The 18322-nt window shown below is 46.6% G+C and overlaps 1 protein-coding gene across 4 annotated transcripts in view; it reads right to left on the reverse strand.

Annotated features, from left to right (window-relative positions):
* The window catches only part of Clnk (cytokine dependent hematopoietic cell linker), a 189887-nt gene that overhangs the window by 92698 nt on the left and 78867 nt on the right, over positions 1-18322 (reverse strand). The gene's annotated exons all lie outside the window — the stretch shown is intronic.

Raw genomic sequence — 18322 nt, forward strand, 5'->3', positions numbered from 1 at the left:
ATCTGTCTATCTACCTATCTCCCCTTTCCAGAAAGTTGCATGTTTACTCCCCCGTATACTGTCTATACCACTGTGGAGCACTTTACAGTGTCCTGTGGTAGGAGGAGCTGGGGCAGGGTGGTGAGAGCAGGCACCACTATCTCATGGTAGAGCAGCCAGGACTAGATGCAGGATTTCTTGCCTGGGGAAATGGTTTTGCCTCTCTGGGATTTATCCCATCTCTAAAGTAGGGGCAATAATGCTGTTTAGTGCATAAACTGTGGGACTGGGTGCAAGTGGAAGTAATTCAGTTTTACCTTTGAGCATGGGATCTCGAGAGGAACCAAGGCCCCTAGGACCTCCCCTCCCTCAGCTCAGTGGACACGTGAGAAATTAGGGGCCACCTGGCCCCTTTCCTAGTGTGCGAATGTTTTCATATCATTTTGCTCTTTCCCAGTTTCTACTCCTGACATTCATTGTTTATAGCTAGAGCAGCTGTAAATGCAGGGCAGCTCCACGTCCAATCATCCTTCCTATTTCTCCTAGAAGAGTCTTGGTCAGCAGGACTAATGTGAGCAAAAGGGAGGAGGAACCCATCTGAGTTCCTTTTCTGAACTGCAGTACAATGCATCACTGTAAGATACAGGCGTCTCACCAGTGGGACAGCAAACCACTCGTTGGAACTTTCCTTTCTGGGATATAGCAGGGACCCAAACTGAGGTAAATTAAACTGTAATTAGGTAATGGTTAATCTTTGCTCTGAGCATTAAAAATAAAGGCTTTGATTACTGATTCATGAGCCAAGAAAGTCTTTCAAAGCTCATGGTTTGAGTACTGGTCAGGCTATTTTAATTTCTTTTTTCTATGCACTGTATAACCCCCAAAGAGTAAAAATCAAGGAGAGGGACATCTCTGACAGCTTCACTTTGAGCCTTAGCCCCTCGTCTTCCAGGATGAGTGAAAACAGGAGAGGAAGGCCAGCTCTTGTCATTGCTTTCCCTCCTGGGCTGCAGGGAAAGGTGTGAGCAGGGAATGTTTCTCATGGCAGATTCACTAGCATTCTAGTCAGGGAGCAAAGAAAAAAATGAGGTTGAAGGATCAAAATTCTGGAGACTGTTTCTTAAAAAGTGAAATGTGAATTTACTGTACGACTCAGATATCCCATTCTTAAGTCCGCTCAAGAGAGATGCAAATACCTCTATAGAGACTTGTGTGGGAAGGTTCTTAGCAGTATTAGTCATTAGATCCCCAAATGGAAAACAACTTAAAGGCCCGTCAGGTAGAGACAGACCAAGTGGGATACACCCATGCACTAGAATAACCAATATTCAGCAATAAAAATCTATGAACTCTTGTTACACATGCCACAGCATTAACAAACCTCAAAAACACGATGTTAAGTAAAAGAAGCCAGACACAAAGGACCCCATATAGTACATTTTCATGTATGTGATATGTCCAGCAAAGGCAAATCTAGAGACAAGAAGTAGATTAGTTGTTGCCTGGGAAAGTGCGTGGGGTATAAGCTGTCTAATGGCGGTGATGGAATTGCTCTAAAACTGATTCGTGGCCATGGTTACACAATTTGGCACATTTACTAAAAAATCACTGAGTTGTATACTTACAAACTGGTGAATTATAGGGCCTATGCCAGTTTCTGTTTGAACAGGTTTAACCTTTAGCATTGGCTTGTCATTGACCAACGCCTCTGGCTGTCATTTCCTACAGAAAAGCTGTGGGAATCTGTGTGTCCCACAGCTGGCTGCTCATCCCTGCTGAAACTTGGGATCGGTTAGTCATTTGGTCCCCCTGCAGTAGGTAGGTGAATTCCCTTAGATGGAGAGCTGTAATCCATGCTCACAATGCCCCGCCATCTCCCAAGACAGTCTCGGGAGTCTTTTCATGCTAAATTAGAGTTAGGCATAGCAATCATCTGTTAGGAAAATAAACTCACTCTGGTTTCAGGAGCTTTGTGCTTTTAAATCAGTGAGACTCCTTGAACTGTAACTGGGCACGGACATCGGTGGGAGACCGAGGGAGTCCTTGGGATTGATTTTGGGTAATAATGGTGTGGTCAATACCTTGTTGGAAATAAAATTAAATGTTAGAAGCTACCATCCCTCACTGAGCACCGTGGCTGCTGCCCGTGTGACAGAGACCCCATTAATTGGTTATTAGAGCTAGCTGCACTTCTGCAGGGCACACCAGCAAGGGGCTGGAGAGACAGAAACAGAAAGGAATGGAAAGGGGATTTTCAGTAATGTGAACAGGTTGGAATAGATCTCTACAGTTCTCAAAAAGCCGCAGCAACGAATAACCAGGAGTTCAGCATGGTGTACAATGTGATTTGCTTTCAGTCTTAAGTAACCCCCTCTCTAGTAGAGCTGCTTTTGAATTTTCATTTGCAGATGAAGAAACGGTGGCTAGGGAGGGGAAATGCCCTGCCCTGGACACAGAGTGATAAGCGGCAGCTACGGGCCAGACTTCTTCCCATGTGGCTCAAGGCCCAGGTTCTTTCCTCAATGCGCTGTCTCCGTATCCACCAGAGGATTCTCAATGGCAGCAAAGGAGGAGACCCAGCAATGAGCCAGGCTTTGTCCTCTTAGAAGGATGAACAGTCTTTCCTTCCCCCTGGTCTTCAGAGCCAACAGAGAAAACTTTGGTGTAAAGAAAATGCCACGGGGTTGGGTTTGGGGTTCCCCAGACTGAAATAAAAACTTAATGCATCCTTTTCATAGAGTAAGTTTGTGAGTTCCCTGGCCCTCATTGTGGAAAAGAATTTTCAGGATGGGCCTGTGAAAGGGATATGAGAAAGGTTTATTAGGGAATTTTAAGACACATTGAAGGATGGGGTGTGGGTGCTCCCGTGCTATGAGCTGGAGCTGGAGTCTTCAAGGTGGGTGACTAACTGTTTGTTAGATTACAGACACATCTACACGTACTTAAAGTAGAGCTTTGCTGCCCACAAGAATTGCTGCTTCCTGAAGATACAGGAAGTGCAGTTTACAGGTGAAAAGGACAGATTTACAGGCTTATGCTAAAAGGACTTTTAGGGATTTTTTGTGGGGAGAGTTTTGTGGGAGGAAAAAGAAAGACTTGAATACCTTGTGCCTTGATGCTCTAGCTTGGGACCAGGCATCTCATCTCACACCTGTCCACCTTTCCTCACACCCTGCAGGACTCAATGTGAAAATAAGAAAGTTGAAGTCCAGCCCTGGGAAACAGAACAGCCAGGTCACTCCTTTGGGCAATAGCTCTGACTACCTGCATACTGAGCCTCACTGTTTCACTAGGAGTCTGTCCCTTCCTTTGGGACCAGGGGCTTCACCTTTTTCAGCAGTGTTTGGAAACCACAATATCACTGTGAACAGCCAAGCCAAAGATCCACCCATCAGGGATCACCCCCCATGGGCACTGTGTTGGCTGGCAAAAGACTGGTGTGGATTTTATCTGATGATGTTCAGTGAGGATATCTCTAGCCTTGCTTTGAGAGATTCCTCCCTTGAACTTTACAATAAAGGCACTGTTTGCTCTCCCCGTGGTACACAGCACCTCACACCTGTAAATTCTTAGGCCCACGCTGCAGGCTCCCCACACCTCCTTCAGTGCTTCCTGCCTAAAGTCTCTGGTCCCTGGCTCTCCTAATGCTCTCTTGCAATGTTTGCTGCGTCATATTGCAACTTCCGGCTTGCTGTGCTTCTTATCTGTGCCTCGGGAGGAACAGAAGGATCCCCTGGACAGGGTGAGATGGGAGCCATGCATCTGGAGCCCAGAAGATTCTTGAGGGTAAGGACTCTGTCTTTTTGGCTTCTAAATCCTAGCACCCACCCCGTGCTTACTGCAGTGGGAGTTGATAGTACTAAATGTTTACAGGAATACATGAATAGATTTACCACACAGTCTGAGAAAGATTAGTGCTAGGGAGGCCTTTCCGTTCTGAGCTCTGTTGGTTCTTCTTTGATTTAAGACATAATCCCTGAGAGAGTTTTTGCCAGAAATGTGACCCCTGTCTGACTCCCACTGGAGCAGTTAAGGCCTATTAATGTCAGCCATTGGAATCTCTAGTTCTGAACTTCTGTTCTTGGATTCCCTAAATCACCGTTAGCTTCATTATCATTCTGTCCTCCACAAGAAGTTCGGAACAACAGTGTCAAGAAAAGGAAGATGCACATATTGAAAAGTGAAGGATAACTCCCTTTCCACGAGAAGCCTGCAGCCTGTGGTGGTTTCTTAGTGAACTTTCCTCAGAAGCACTGAACAATTTTCCCACTGTAGCCTATTGTCCCATGATTAGATGCTGGGGCTCCACAGGTAAGACAAGAATAATTCTAAGGGTAATTGAACACGCCACACATTTTCACAGTAGATCAGCACTGAGCCATTTAGCCCAGGTATTTCTGTGATTGCGATGCTGAGAAAATGTATGCCAATAAATGGTTCTCAAATCACTCTTTCATCTGAGAAAACAGGACTCAGTATTTGTAGTCCAGGTGATAAAAGCAAGTAGTTTGGGCACAATGGCTGCTTAGAGACTGGGAAAATAGGCTTTTGTTGGAAATGTGAGTCTTTAAAATTGAGGTATCAGAGATTTAAAGGAGTACAAAGCACTTGATTTTCTTTGAACTCTCTTCCCTTTGATTTGGTAAATGCCATGTAGATTGTTAGGGTCATAGCCAGGTTGTAACAAGTATTATTCCCATTACACAGATGGGAGAAAGTGAGTTTTGTGGTCACACAGTTTAAAAGGGGTGGGGCTGGGAGAATCTTGGATCACCGGTTTTCAAGCCCTGTTTGCTTCAGAGTAGTATGTATCTTGTTTTCATCAGTATTGAGTCTCTAAAGATATAGAGGAAATGTCCTCCTTTGAGGACCCTGGTGACAATAGCTCAGAACAACTGAAATACAGGCACCCGGAGGGAGCCCTAACCAAGGAGAGGGGTCTCAGTGTGACCTTGATTGAGACATTGTTGGGCAGAGAGGGCTCCCCACACCACAGTAGGGATGTCTGCACCACACTGGCTCGAGTTTCATACCAGTTCTTTTTTGACAAAGAGCTTGGCTTTGGCATCAGACCCCTTGCCATAGTTTGGTAGAAAGGATGTAGTTTCGGTGCATATAAAGCCTGTTTTATAAAATCCACCCACTTTAAGTGTATAATGCAATAATTTTTCTTAGGTATATGTGTTAATCTGTCAGGGGCATTGTAAAAGAATTCCATAGATTAGATCCTTATACAACATTTATTTCTTACAGTTCTGGAGGCTAGAAGTCAAAGACCATCGTGCCAGGATGGTCAGCTTTGTGGGTAGGGCTCCCTTCTGGTTTTATACTTGCTGTGTCTTGACATATAGTAGAGAGAGCAAGTTCTGGTTCCTTCTTCTCCCTTTAAGAAGGGCCAATCCCACCATGGGGGCTTTATCTCCATGATACACTCAAACCCAACTGCCTCCTAAGGTTCTCACTTCCAAACACCATCATATTTGGGTCAGAACCTGCTATATTTTGAATGTTTTCATACCGCAAAAACTCATGCTGAAATGTAATGCTCAATACAACTGTACAAAGAGGTAGCAACTTTGGGTGGTGACAAGGGCAGGAGGGCTCTTCTGTCACAAGAGGATTTGTCTTATCATAAAAAGAGCTGGTGGTTATTAGCAGGCCCATTGTACCTTTCTGTCTCTTCCACCATATGAAGATAACGTGCTCAAGGTGCCATCTCAGAAGCAGAGACCATTTCCTCACCAGGCATGGAACCAACCCCACCTTCATTTTGGACTTCCAGCCTTCAAAACCCTGGGAAAGGAGCTTCTGTTCCTTATACTTTATCTAGGTTGGGTACGTTGTTGTATAGCCATACAAATAAAATAAGACAGGACTTTGGTATATGGATCTAGTGGAGACACAGGCATTTAGTAATAGCAGAGAATTGTACCTCAGAAAAGATGTTAAAATATCACCAAAAAAATCTTTATTATACGCAGCTCTTATTCCAAAGATTGGGTCTGCCTTTATTGAGTTAACTCATTGGTTGGCACCCAGAGTTCCTGATTTAAAAGAATTCTTTCAGTTTTTAGGGATTCTTTGGATAGTTTTAAATAGATTTTTAGATAGATTTAGGGACTTTTAGGTAGAGTTTAAAAGGTTAACAGGATTCAGAACATGGAAAAGCTGAGAAGCAGCCCTCTTAAGAGAATTTCGTTTAGCAAAGCTTTGGTTATTTACCTTTTTCAATCTATGCTGAGGATGTCCTCAATGCCTTTGGTAATGTAATACAGTGATTGAGGTAAGCGTCCTGGGGTCTGATTGCCTGGGTGCTATTGTCAGCCCTTACCCTTGCAGGTATACAGATGTGGTCAACATGGGTGCACATTTCTAAGCTCCAGTATCCCGGTCTATAAATCAGGTGTGTCTTAGTCACTTTCTCATTGCTCCGGCCCAGCACCTGCCAGCCACAATTGAAGGGAGGAGGGGTTTATTTTGGCTTATGATTTAGTCAATGGCTGATTTGAAGGCAGGATGGCATGGCAGAGGGGCTGGTGAGCAGTTCACAGCATGGGGACAAGAAGCAGGGAGGAGAGGGAGGAGCCGGAGGGAGATGAACCCTTCCAGGCCACACCCCCAAGGACTCTCCTCTTTCTTGTTGCTAACAGCATCAGCTATAACACCCCTTAATGCAATCTTCCCCCAAGAGCCCCACCTATGAACACAGGAGGCTCCTGGGTCCACCTAGATATAAACCACAATAAAGTACAGGGCCAGTTTCTGCTTTATACTTGTAAAGACTGAACAGTCCAAATTAGTTGGTGCCTAACATATAATGCTCAAATTAAAAAAAATAAATAAAATAACTGAAAGTCAGGCATACAGGTGATACCCAATGCCTACAAAGTTTGCGACCTGACCCAATGACTCATAATTTGGAGGAAGAAGCCAGCAAGCAAAGAAGCTATTGCAATTTAATGTGAAGAGTGCTCAACTGATGGAGAATACCATTGCAACAGAAGGAAAATTGAACACTAGAAAACCTGTATGGGACCCAAAGTCAGTGTGTGGATGTCTGGTCTTAAAGGGTAAGACCTGTACACCGGGGAAAAAGGGAAGGGGGTGTGTTGACTGTTACAGGTACATGCTTCATGCAAAATGTTGAGGCACGCTAAAGACACGGACTCCCGTGAGAAGAGAATGTCCCGGGAATCACACAGCCCAGGAGTCAGAAGCACTTTCTGTTTTGCCTGTCCTCAGGTGGATTCTATTTGTATCACTTAACCAGTTCCCACTTGCTCGGAGAATACTTGTTGCCAGTGCTTGTGGCTACAGCATTTAGCCTGGAGATGATTCATAGATCATAGCCCTAACCCTTCCCCAAAGTTTGCCAAGAAACACTTCTCTTCTATAATTGCTTTCCCATTGCTGTGGTATAGTGATAATCTTTGGAAGCAAAAGACATTATGCTATTTATAGCATACTGTTTTTGGTAGTGGTATTTACAAAACCCATCAAATTTGCTTTAGCCTCAAAGAGTGTGTTTATATAAAATGAAATGAATGCTGGCTGTGAGATGCTCTTTTATTTTCTAAACAGGAAATGGTTTTAAACAACCCAGAGCATAAGAGCTGCAGGGACATTGGTAGATGTTGGAACAGGTAAACAGAAATATTAGGCTGGACTGTAATCTTAATATGTGTTAGATAATAGGGCCTCCACAAGGAGAAGCAAAGTAGTATTAGGTAGTTTTCTTCAACCCACTGGATAGAAAACAGAACACACATAATTCCTGTTGGATTTCTCAGGGCCTGTAATGTGCTAATGACCATCATGGGGAAGGAGAGGGAGAGCGAGAGGGAGAGAGGGAGGAGGAAAAAGAGATGGGTGAGAGATCTGCTTTCTAGATTATTGTGTTGTGGAACAACCATTTCGTCCTTCTGCAGAATCTCATGCAGAAGAACACACATCAGGAAATGGTGACCATGGGTAAACTCTCCGTTTTATGGACATGAGGAAACAGACCTATACAGGGGAAGTGACCTACCCAACATCTCCAAGTTTTCTGAAGAAAGCTCAGGTTTCCTTGGTTCTGTTTCACTGATACAGGAACAAAGGGCTTTCCAAGCTAAACTACCATAGATTTATGGGACAGCAAGAGTACCAATCCTCATGGTACTATTGACCACAGATCCATCTTTCAGGCCTAAACACCCCGCCACGCAGGAACAGAGCAGCATTGTGCTGTGAGACGCCTTTGGTACGGAGAGCTCCTGCCTGTGGATTGGGGAAACCACCAGGACTGTGGGAAAAGACCCATCAGCCAGGCACTGTGGATGTGAGGACTGCAGTCAAAAGGAGAGACTGAGCATAGTACTGGCGACCTGCGCTGAGCTCCACTTTGTACAGGGAGCCTCTTGGACAGGAAGAGAGTGAGGCCAGTGTCACAGGCTGGGTGCATGTCTCTGCTTGTACACCGAGCTGGGTCTTCTTGGCTTGCCTCTCTCCCTCTGAGGGGACAGCTCCCTGCAGACCCAGAGAGAGTGTTCATTAACTCTGGAGAGGAAGACAGCCCCACAGTTCACTAAGTGTGTGTGTGTTTGAGTGTGCGTGCATACATGTCTACGGGAAATAGAGGATTAGGGACAGAAAGACAGGCAAGTGATAGAGACAGAGAAAGGGAGAGAGATAGAGAGAAATGCTTGCACCAAACGTCCTCTTTTGTTCACTCTATCTTGTGTCTGCTATGGGTTTAAATCCCCTCCTACCTGTCTGAGGGTATCGGTGAAGGGTTGGGGCTGCTGCAGGAGAAGGGCTCCTCCAGAACCAGGACTGGAAGCCAACACTGTGACCTGCTGCAGCCGGTACATTCATTCCGGGCTGATCCTTTAATTTGACTTGGAAGAGCTTGGGTATGGGAATGGCTATGCTCCTTTCGTGGACACAGAATCCTTCACTTGTGCATTTACTCTGCTTGGCCGGTGCTGGTGTTGGCTTTAAACCTAGATCTGCCTTCCCCCAAGTGCACACCCTTTCTACCCTGCAGTCGCCAGTCCTCTGGGGCCAGCTGGGCCTCACTCCCTGCAGGTACGGGGTATCACCCAAGAGCCCGGGGCTCCACTTCCGCATCTGTCAGGTGAGGATTTCTCTGAGGGCATTATTTCTTCTCTCCAGCAGGCATGGATTGTGGACAATTTCGGCACCACCTCCAGGTTCTTCCTCCTTCGCTCCTTCTTCCTTGTTCCTTTTATTTGATAGGCTTGCACCAGCCCGTCTTCATTTCTCTTGGATGCACTTGTTTTACTCACCCCAAGCTCTTTCTTTCCTCCTGAGATAACTGGTGAAATTCAGCACCCTCTCTCCCATATTTCCTCTGTCCTTTCTTTTCTAAAATTGGTTTCATGTTAGCTGATTCTCTTGGATGCACTTGTTTTACTCACCCCGAGCTCTTTCTTTCCTCCTGAGATAACTGGAGAAATTCAGCACCCTCTCTCCCATATTTCCTCTGTCCTTTCTTTTCTAAAATTGGTTTCATGTTTATAGGACATTTTTATTATAAAATTAATACATGGGCTTTGGAGAAAGTTGAGAAAATAAGTACAAGGAAAAGCAGAAAAATAAAAAGCGCACAATACTCAGGTTGACGTGTGTTGGTTCGTAGGACACCCAGTGCTTCCGGAAGGGTGGGGCCAAGAACAGACCTCCCCAGGACCTCCACCTGCCCTCCTCTTTGAAGCTTTGGAGCAGCCCCTCCTTGAGCCACTTGCAGGAGAACTCAGGTCTCCGGCTCTGCCACTAGCAGGACTGATGTGGGGAGAGCAGACAGGAGGTGGATTTGAACAGTGCACCAGCTCTCTGCCATACCTGCTGCTCTCTGCTTTCTCCAATCTGTTTTTTCCAGAAAGTGAACAATGAGGCTTTGCAAATTGCATATCTGTTTCTGTTGATCCATGTCTGAAAACTTCTAATGTCCTTCTGATGGCCTGAAGATCAAAACCCCAAAGACCTACATGGTCTGGCCTTAACTGTCTTGGATCTCCCTTCATCTACCTCCCTAACTTGGCCACACCGATCTTCCATTTCCATAGCAGGGCTGTTTTCCCCCTCAGACTCAAGGTCTTCCTCCGTCTGGTTCCTTTCCATGAGAACTTTGTTTATTTTCCTTGCTAGTTTTCCAACTGTCCTTCAGATTTCAACTCAAGGTTACAGTCGAACTCGGATGCAATCAATGCCCTATTCATAAGACATCCGTGAACTCAGGGCAGCTTACAAATATTTATTTGTGAGATGATTTGCTTTTCTTCTCCTTGCATAAATGCCAAACTTCTCAAAGCCAGGGTCTGTTTCTCTCTGGCTCTCAGGATATGTTGTTGGGTACAATGAAATTGGTGCAGAGTGAGAGCCCAAGGGACCTGGGGCTGTGGAGGCAGGTGGGGTGGGTTCTGCCAATCCCTGAGAGGAGCTGGGCAGCCTTGAGCGGTGCCTCTACACCCCTCAGTGAAGACGCAGTGTCTGCCTTCCTTGCTCAACAATTAGTGGTCCTTACTAAGGCTGAGCTGTCATGAAGGAGGGCTGGCGGCTCACCTTCCTGACCAAGGATCCTCTGAGAGTCTAGGTAATAGAACACCCGTGTTTGAGTCAGCAGATGCTATGTGATCTGCAACCGGAAGTGAGCATAGCCCATGGAGGCAAGGAGATGTAGTGGGGTAAACTCACATCTAGGGAACCTCAGCCCAGCTCAGCACTTAAGCAGACCTCAGGGAGTTTGCACATCTATCCAGGAAGGGACCAACCAGGCCAGGGTCGCACGAGCCCACATAGTTTTCAGGGCAACATCTTCCAGAGCTCTGGGGGCTGGAAACACCGCATGGGGAGCTGCGTCAGTGGTCACCGAGCTGGCTGCTTATGGGGAAATGTTTTCACATCAAGGGAATCACTGTCTCTCTTGAGACTTAAGAATTGGTGCCCTGTGAGAGAGGCTGGGGGACTCATTCTTTTTCAAAGCCTCATAAATATTTGCTAAACCTTTGAAAATAAACTAATAATAATAACAGGCTCCATTCAGGGATTCAGACACCGCCGACCAACCTCAACTCCCACACGGAGCTGGAGACACCGCCCCCTAAACCTCGGGGGGCCTGGGGAGCAACAGTGTGAGAAACTTAGGACCATTAAGGAGTAAAGCAGAGAACAGCCCTACTGTGTTTCTCCTCCAGTTAACTGGGCTATTCCTATAAAAATCCCTCAGCCCTTGTAATCACTGATTAAATGTTATACATCTGAATTGAGTTGGGTTTGCCTATTTTTTCATTTTGCTCCCTAGCCTGCTGGTTTCTTCCCAACAACTTTGTCTTTATGGAGTATCTCATGGGGGACAGTTTGCGGGACTCTGTCCATCCTGTGAAACAGCCAGGGAGCTTTTCCCACCTGGCCACACAGGGGAGAAGCAGAGACCCAGAGTCTCCAGGCCTGGCCCAAGCCCTCTAAGCAGGCACATGGTGAATCTGGGGTCCAGCCTGCACCTGTTTAACCGGCAGCTCAGGATTATTTTTATCTTTTCTTCTTACTCTAGGCCCATCACTGAGCTGTGCTGTGGATTCAGAAATTACAGAGACACTGTTTCTGCAATTAGGCTGTGAATTCTAAGAAGGAAGGAGCCAATAAATTAATTACAGTGATAATAGAAGAGGAGTTATTTCCTACTGTCACAACCTGTGTATCCTACATTCCCGTTCATTCATTTATTTTTATTCACTTATAACTCCATACCTGTGGTGATTAATTAATGGCCAATTTAAGTGGTAATGCCCAGCTGAACTGAGTCAGTGTGGTTCTGGGTGAAGAAGAACTTCCTGAGGACTGTTGCCAATGGCATAAAAGGAGAACTCGAGGGGAAGATTGTACGCTGACTTTCCTCGAGGAGCTTGCTGTGATATGACCTTGGCTGTCCTCAGAGGAGCTCAGGTCCTCGCTGTCCCTGGGGATGGCTTCTGTTCTCTTGGGGGACCTCTGGTCTTCACCTTGAGCTTCACTTGCTGGTGCCAGTGCAGATCCCTCAGCCTTTGGGGTCAAATCCTTTACCCTGCTGCTGCAGACTTTCCAGCATCTACCACTGGCCTTTAGTCTTCCTGGTGCAGATCCTGGATATGGACTTGCATGAGACATGGCTGTGGGATTCAGGCCCGTGGCTGGATTCTTCAGGTCTCTAGCATTCCTACAGATCTCTTGTGCTCTTCTGCATTTATCTTTTTGGGTATATATTATAAAGTAATCCTATAAATTGTGTCCCTTATTAAATCTATTACCGTGGGAAACCTGACTACACCAATGCCCTTCTTCAGTGGTTATGTGACAGACCATTATTTGTGGGGCCAGGCACTCTTCTGGGCACACTGCCCTGTGTGCCACTGTGAGCGACCTCATACCATGGGAAAGCAGAATTGAGGGTGATGTTTCTCTATGATACCAGGTCATTTTCTCCATGATCATTTGCTGAATAAGTGAACAAACAGATGGACAAATAAAGGCTGTAGTGAAGATATTGGATGTGTGATCAAAATATGCAGTGGAGGTTGAAATTTCAAAAAATTATTATAGTGAAAAACATATTGCCATTAATTCCCTTTCAGATACTTCCACATTACTTGGAACACACTTATCCTGTCATTATGGTTGCTTTCTGGGGCAGTAATCAAAGTCCTCTTTTGTAAGTGTTTTTATAAAATATGATAAAAGCCTACAGTGAATGCTGCTGCTGAGTGCCATCCAGTGGAGAGGCAGGCTGGTAAAAGCACAGTAATACTGTGCGTCCTCATCCACCTTAGCCACCTCATCTGCCACCGTGAGACTTCTGGCTCTTCTCCAAAGTCAAAATGACCTCAAAAGGTAAATGTTTTCAATCATTTCAGGACACTGGAGGCAGCCACGACCACACAACTAAAGACACTCTGGAAAGAGGACTCCACAGCTGCTTCAGAGATCAGCAAGAAAGGTGGAGTAAGTGTGTTTGAAGTTAGGGGGAGAGTTTCGAGAGGGATTGATGGGGCCGGGGGCGTGGTCAGGAAAGGCGTGTCTCCCTCCCAGAGTGCTCCCTTCTCCCTGCTTCCGGGGCACCACGAAGGGAGCAGTTTTCCTCGCAGCTGCAGCAGCAGGAGCAGCACCACCCTCCCACCGTGTGGTTTCTGATTTGAGCTGCCTGACACCACGCTGAAACTTCCGAAACCGTGAGCCGGAATAAGCTCTGCTCTTTAGACTGCGGGTGCTTGGTGTTGTGTCTCAGTGATGTGATGGGGACGGGGACATCAGAGGAGGGGAAAGGACTTGGCCAAGTGAAAGAGGAAACTGTTTTCCTGTGGTGCCAGGCAGTTAGGAAGCTTTCTGTCTCCTTTCATTCTCAAAGCAGCTCTGTAGTGTCGGACTTATTTCTAGAGTTTGGTGAAACTCAGAAAGCTGAAAGGATTTTCCATTGTCCTTCAGCTGTCGCATAGCTAATGGAGGGTGGAGCAAGGACCCAAATGTGCTGTCTTCTGAAGTCTGTCTCTTTATTGGAGCCTCCTGCCTTTTGCTTAATAAGCAAGTTACCGGATGCATGGATTAAGTTACTAAGTGGTGGCTGAAGGCACGCACAACTTTTGTATAGCGTAGTCACCTACGGTCTCAAATCGGAGAGACCGGCAGATGTCATTTCTGGAAGGGTCATTGGCAAATGTGCAGTTGGGCTCATGTTGTGAGGGGAAAAAGCAAGACACAGAGAGAGGAAAGGCCTTGTCCTGTTGCTAAGCTCCTTAGTTGAGAAGCAGGGGTCTGGGGGCCCTGACTCTGAATCTGGAGATATTCCCATTTCCATGGCCCATTGGTTGTTTCTCCTTTCAAGAGTGATGGTCCTCTATGGCTTCTTCCAATCACTTTTCAAGATTGCTGATGCTTTTACTAACAGAAGTGCTACATGATTGTATTCTATCTCCCTACAAAGAGAAACTGGCTGCCCTAACAGAGTCTCCGTGAGCCAGCAGCCGTCTCCTTCTCATCTCTGTGGAGTTTCCTTCCCTGGTGGACACGTCGTATAAATGAGATCCGACCTGCTCTTTTGTGTCTCGCTTCTTCATGCTCTTGAGGTTTGTTGCCATTGTAGCACGTGTAACAATAGTTCATTAATTTTTATTGCTAAATAGTCTTAGCATTTAGTACTAAAGAAGCAGACCTCCCAGGTGGAGCCAGGTGATAGCCAGGGTGGCTCAGCCCCTGCAGGTGCTGCCGTTTGGAGCAGAGACTCGGGTGCCCTGAGGCAGATGGCAAGGGCTGCTAAAGGAGCAGCAGGAGCAGCACAGGAGCATCTTTGTATCGTCCTCTAGATTTGCATTTCTAGGTGGCTTTTCCTTCTAATGATGAACTGACACACCCAGGTTTTTAGATCGAAGGTCCCTGTGCTTTCCTGGCCTCCTTGCAGAGAGGCAGTGCTGTGCACCTAGGTCCAGACAGAGGGATGTGAGCAAAGGAAGCACATAGCATCCCACTCCCTGCCAGCCTCAGAGACCTGCGGCAGCTGCTGGAGCTACCAGGTGCAAGACTGAAGCCCAGCGTCATCGCATAGAAGGAATGTGCCCTGGAGAATTGCAAACCCTCTGAGACTCGGCGTAATAAAAATAATGGCGCTTTATGCGTTAAGCAACTGGTTTTTATGTGTGTGCTGACTGTAAGGAATAAATAACCCATGCTTCAGATGTTTGCAGGCCAAACAGCAGGCATGTGTCCTGCCTGTCTCCAGGGCCCACAGGTCCCAGAACGTGTCATTCATGCTGCTTTTACTGCCCGCCCTCTTGTAGCCCCTTAAGCCTATGAAGTACTCACTGATGTAATCAGAGAATTACAGCTGAAGGAGTTCAGGGTTATAGAGCTTAATTTCTTCATTTTACCTAAGCTCTGAATGCAAGCCAGTGATGGGTCCCAGTGACGGCACCCGTCTCCTGAATGGAGCCCTGACTGCCCCTTGTTTTCAATGCCACTCCCTCTCCTGGGCTTGAGTTTGTACCCATGGTCCTGCCTGAGGGGACAGCAGCTGCAGGTGTCCATCTCCTTATCAATGTGGCAACTGCTGGGCTCAAGTGAGGATTCATGACCACTGGTGGAGAAGTTTTCACTATTCCATGCGGTTCATCTGTAGGGTGTGGAGCAATTCATAAATCTAGATGTTTTGGGTGGAAGGGAATACTATGAATAATTCCTCTGGGAGAACAGCATGAACTTGAACTGTCTGGGACATGTGGCCATCCCAGCTAGAGGTAGCTTTGTTGAAAAGCAGATGAAGTGGTGACACTGAATCTTGCTGGGACTGAGGCGTCTAGGAGGGAATACTGATGACCCACTTCATTGCTGACCGTCGCCATGGACCTAGCAAACCATTTTGCTTCTGGAGGTTTCACTTGTTTCTCTTTGAAATGGGAATAAGGATGAACCCTCATAGCCATGCTGTGATGATGCGTGAGAGAGGCATCATCTTAACTGCAGAAAGCTCTACTGCTTTCATGTCTTGTTAGCACTGTTGACTTTTACTTTAGGAACATGATTATTGTCATTCCTTCATGGATTAAAGCTGGGTTTCTCCACTTGTACTTCTTACTTGAACCATTTGGGAAGATTTATCCAAAAATACTGTACTGTTTCGCTTGGGCTTCCATAGCAGAGAATGACAGACTGAGTAGCTTAAGGAGGAGAAGTTTTTCATCTCCCAGTTTTGATCATGGAGGACTGAGGCCTCTCTCCTTTGCTTATAGCTGGCTGTCTCATCTGTGTGTCTTCCTGTGACCTGGTGTCTGTGCAGCTGTGCTCAAATGTCTTTGCATAAGGATGCCGGTCATCCTGGGCTAGGGACCACCTTAAAAACTTCATTTTAAATTAATATCTCTTTACCAGCTCTATTTCCAAATGCAGTCCTAGTCTGAGGTTCTGCGAATTAGGGCATCAGCATATCAATTTAGGGGACATGAACTAGAGCAACAGATGCTCCCCTACCCCTCAAAATGCTCGTATCTTCCAGGGCCCAAACTTACTGCAAGGAAGGCATTTCAAGAATATGCTTGACCTGGTGAGCTGGAGGTATTTCTGTCCAGTACAAAGCAGAGCCTAACACCAAATTCTGGGCCCCTTGTCACACTGCTGGGGCTGTGTGAACACACTGAGCGGCTGAGAAGTGGTTTAGATGGACGCCTTAGCACTGATGCAGCCAGGAATCCTCTGCCAGTGGCTTTGGCTCATTGTTGGAAGCCTGTCTCAGCTCAACTGGCCAGTGACTGACCTGAGGGCTCCTGTGCTGGGCTGGGGGGGTGGGAGGGGCTGCCCATGGGCAAGGGCAGGAAACAACCCTGTAGGTGTGAGAGATCGCCTCTGAGCCTGTTTCCTTATCCATGAAATGAGCAAAGACTTTCTGCATCATATAACTCGAAACCATCATGAGGAATAAGTAACATGCAGGTGTAGCTCCTAGATCCTCATTGGTCAATATTGTAGTTACATGCCCATGTGGCTACTTATATTTAAAGGAAAATTAATTAAAAATCTAAAAATAATTCTTTCCTGTTTTTATTTTCGAATCCAGGGCCTTCTAACTGAGCTACACCCCCAGATCTTTTTTTATTTTTTAAAATTTGAGACAGGGTCTCTCTAAGCACCTGTCTGGACTTGAATGTATAACCCTCCTGCCTCAGCCTCTCAGAGGGCTGAGCTTACACCACACAGTTTCCCCCTCTTACAAGTCACAGTGTAAGTTTCTCTAGTCCACATGTGGCATCAGGGACCCTGTGGGTCCTGCTGTGTCTCACATGTGTATACTCATGTGTCACACATGCACATGCTACAAAGTTCGTGTGTGACAATTTTGGCCCAATTCTAAGTGCTGTACAGTCTTAAAGAAGCTGCAGAAACATTTTTTTCTTCCTCATCCTCTGCAAAACAGGCATCCTGCTGTGGGGTCATTTGTGCACAAGACAAAGACCAGGAGGAGCCACGTCTCTGTTCTTCCTCACCCACCATCCTGCTCGGTCTCCTCTCAGTGCCACAGGCTTCCTCTGCTCCACTCAAGAGCTGTCCTTGCAGGTCAACAATGGTGAAAACCCTACTGAGGCAGAGGAAAAGCAGCTGCCAGCAGCAGGAAGGAAGCTCTTGCTGGGAGGCTGGCTTCCAGCATCAGAGGTGAGTTTTTCTGCCTTTGAAAAGGAAGTCACAATTTGGGGAGCCCTTTGCAGCTGCCTGGAAGCATCCCATCTTCCCACTTCTGAACAAGTCAGGGAGAACTTTCATGTGAGTAAAGCAATCAAGTATTAGATGAAAATGCATGATTTTTCTCAGGGTATTTTAAAGCTTCAGGGCGCTCCGACTCTATGGTGGTTCTCTTATAGCTTTTGACTCCTGCAATGCTGTGGAAGTGGCGTATGCAGTAGAAACCATACTTCAGGTTTGCCTTTGGGTCTTTGCCTGCCTGGCCACGTGTGGTAGAGTCCTTTTCCTGGTGCTCAGACCCTTAAGAGGGAAATTGGTCCCTGAAAATAGCTGGAGAGGGACCCTGGGGGCTCAGCTGGGAGTGGGGCATGGCAGGGCTTGCTGAGTGGGCTTCACGGGCTGGGGCAGTGGTGCAGTAGTGTCACTGATGCTCTGCTTCTTAGGGCCAGAGAGGCCATGGGAGCAGACAGGTGGGTGGCTCCCACAGTCCGGTCACTGATGACTGGGTCTGCACTGAGGGCTCCACATGACTGCAGCAGGCAAGGAGTGTTGATGTGGAGCGGGGGGACCTCTCTCACCCCTTTGGACCCTACTGCTGTTGTAAAAAGTCCAGGTATGATGGAAGGCTTGCCACTGAGGGTCCCTTTGGGACAGAGGGATTGTTCCCCCGCAGCTGCTGAGAGTGCTGCCTGTGGACAGCTATCAGCTGATAGATCCCTTCATCCAAATGAATAAATAAATGTAACCCTAACCCAGGGAGTGAATGAAAAAGCATCCCCCAAGAACATTATCCACGCATTCTGGACTCTCTAGAATACTACTGTAATCACTAACACACAGGAAACAAGGTCAAGGTACAAATAAAAGTAACCCCAAATGAACAAATCAGACATGTAAGAAGTCCTTTGCTATTTTCAGCTTATACTGCTGTGTGTGTTCCCATCTGGTCCTCTTGCTCTGTGCCCAACCAATGCCCCAAGACTGTTCTGTAACATGAACATGTAACATGAGTGGCCAAGTGTCACACGTGCTCTCGGGGAATTTCTGATGGAGATGCAGAGGCACCGGGAGCAAAAGCAAGGCGAGGGTCACAGGCTTACGAGGCACAAGAATAAGGGATGCATTTTTTTTTTTTTTTTTTTTTTAGAAA

This window comes from Fukomys damarensis, unplaced genomic scaffold (genome assembly GCF_012274545.1).
Source record: "Fukomys damarensis isolate Sample0158 unplaced genomic scaffold, DMR_v1.0_HiC HiC_scaffold_35, whole genome shotgun sequence".
Taxonomy (NCBI): domain Eukaryota; kingdom Metazoa; phylum Chordata; class Mammalia; order Rodentia; family Bathyergidae; genus Fukomys; species Fukomys damarensis.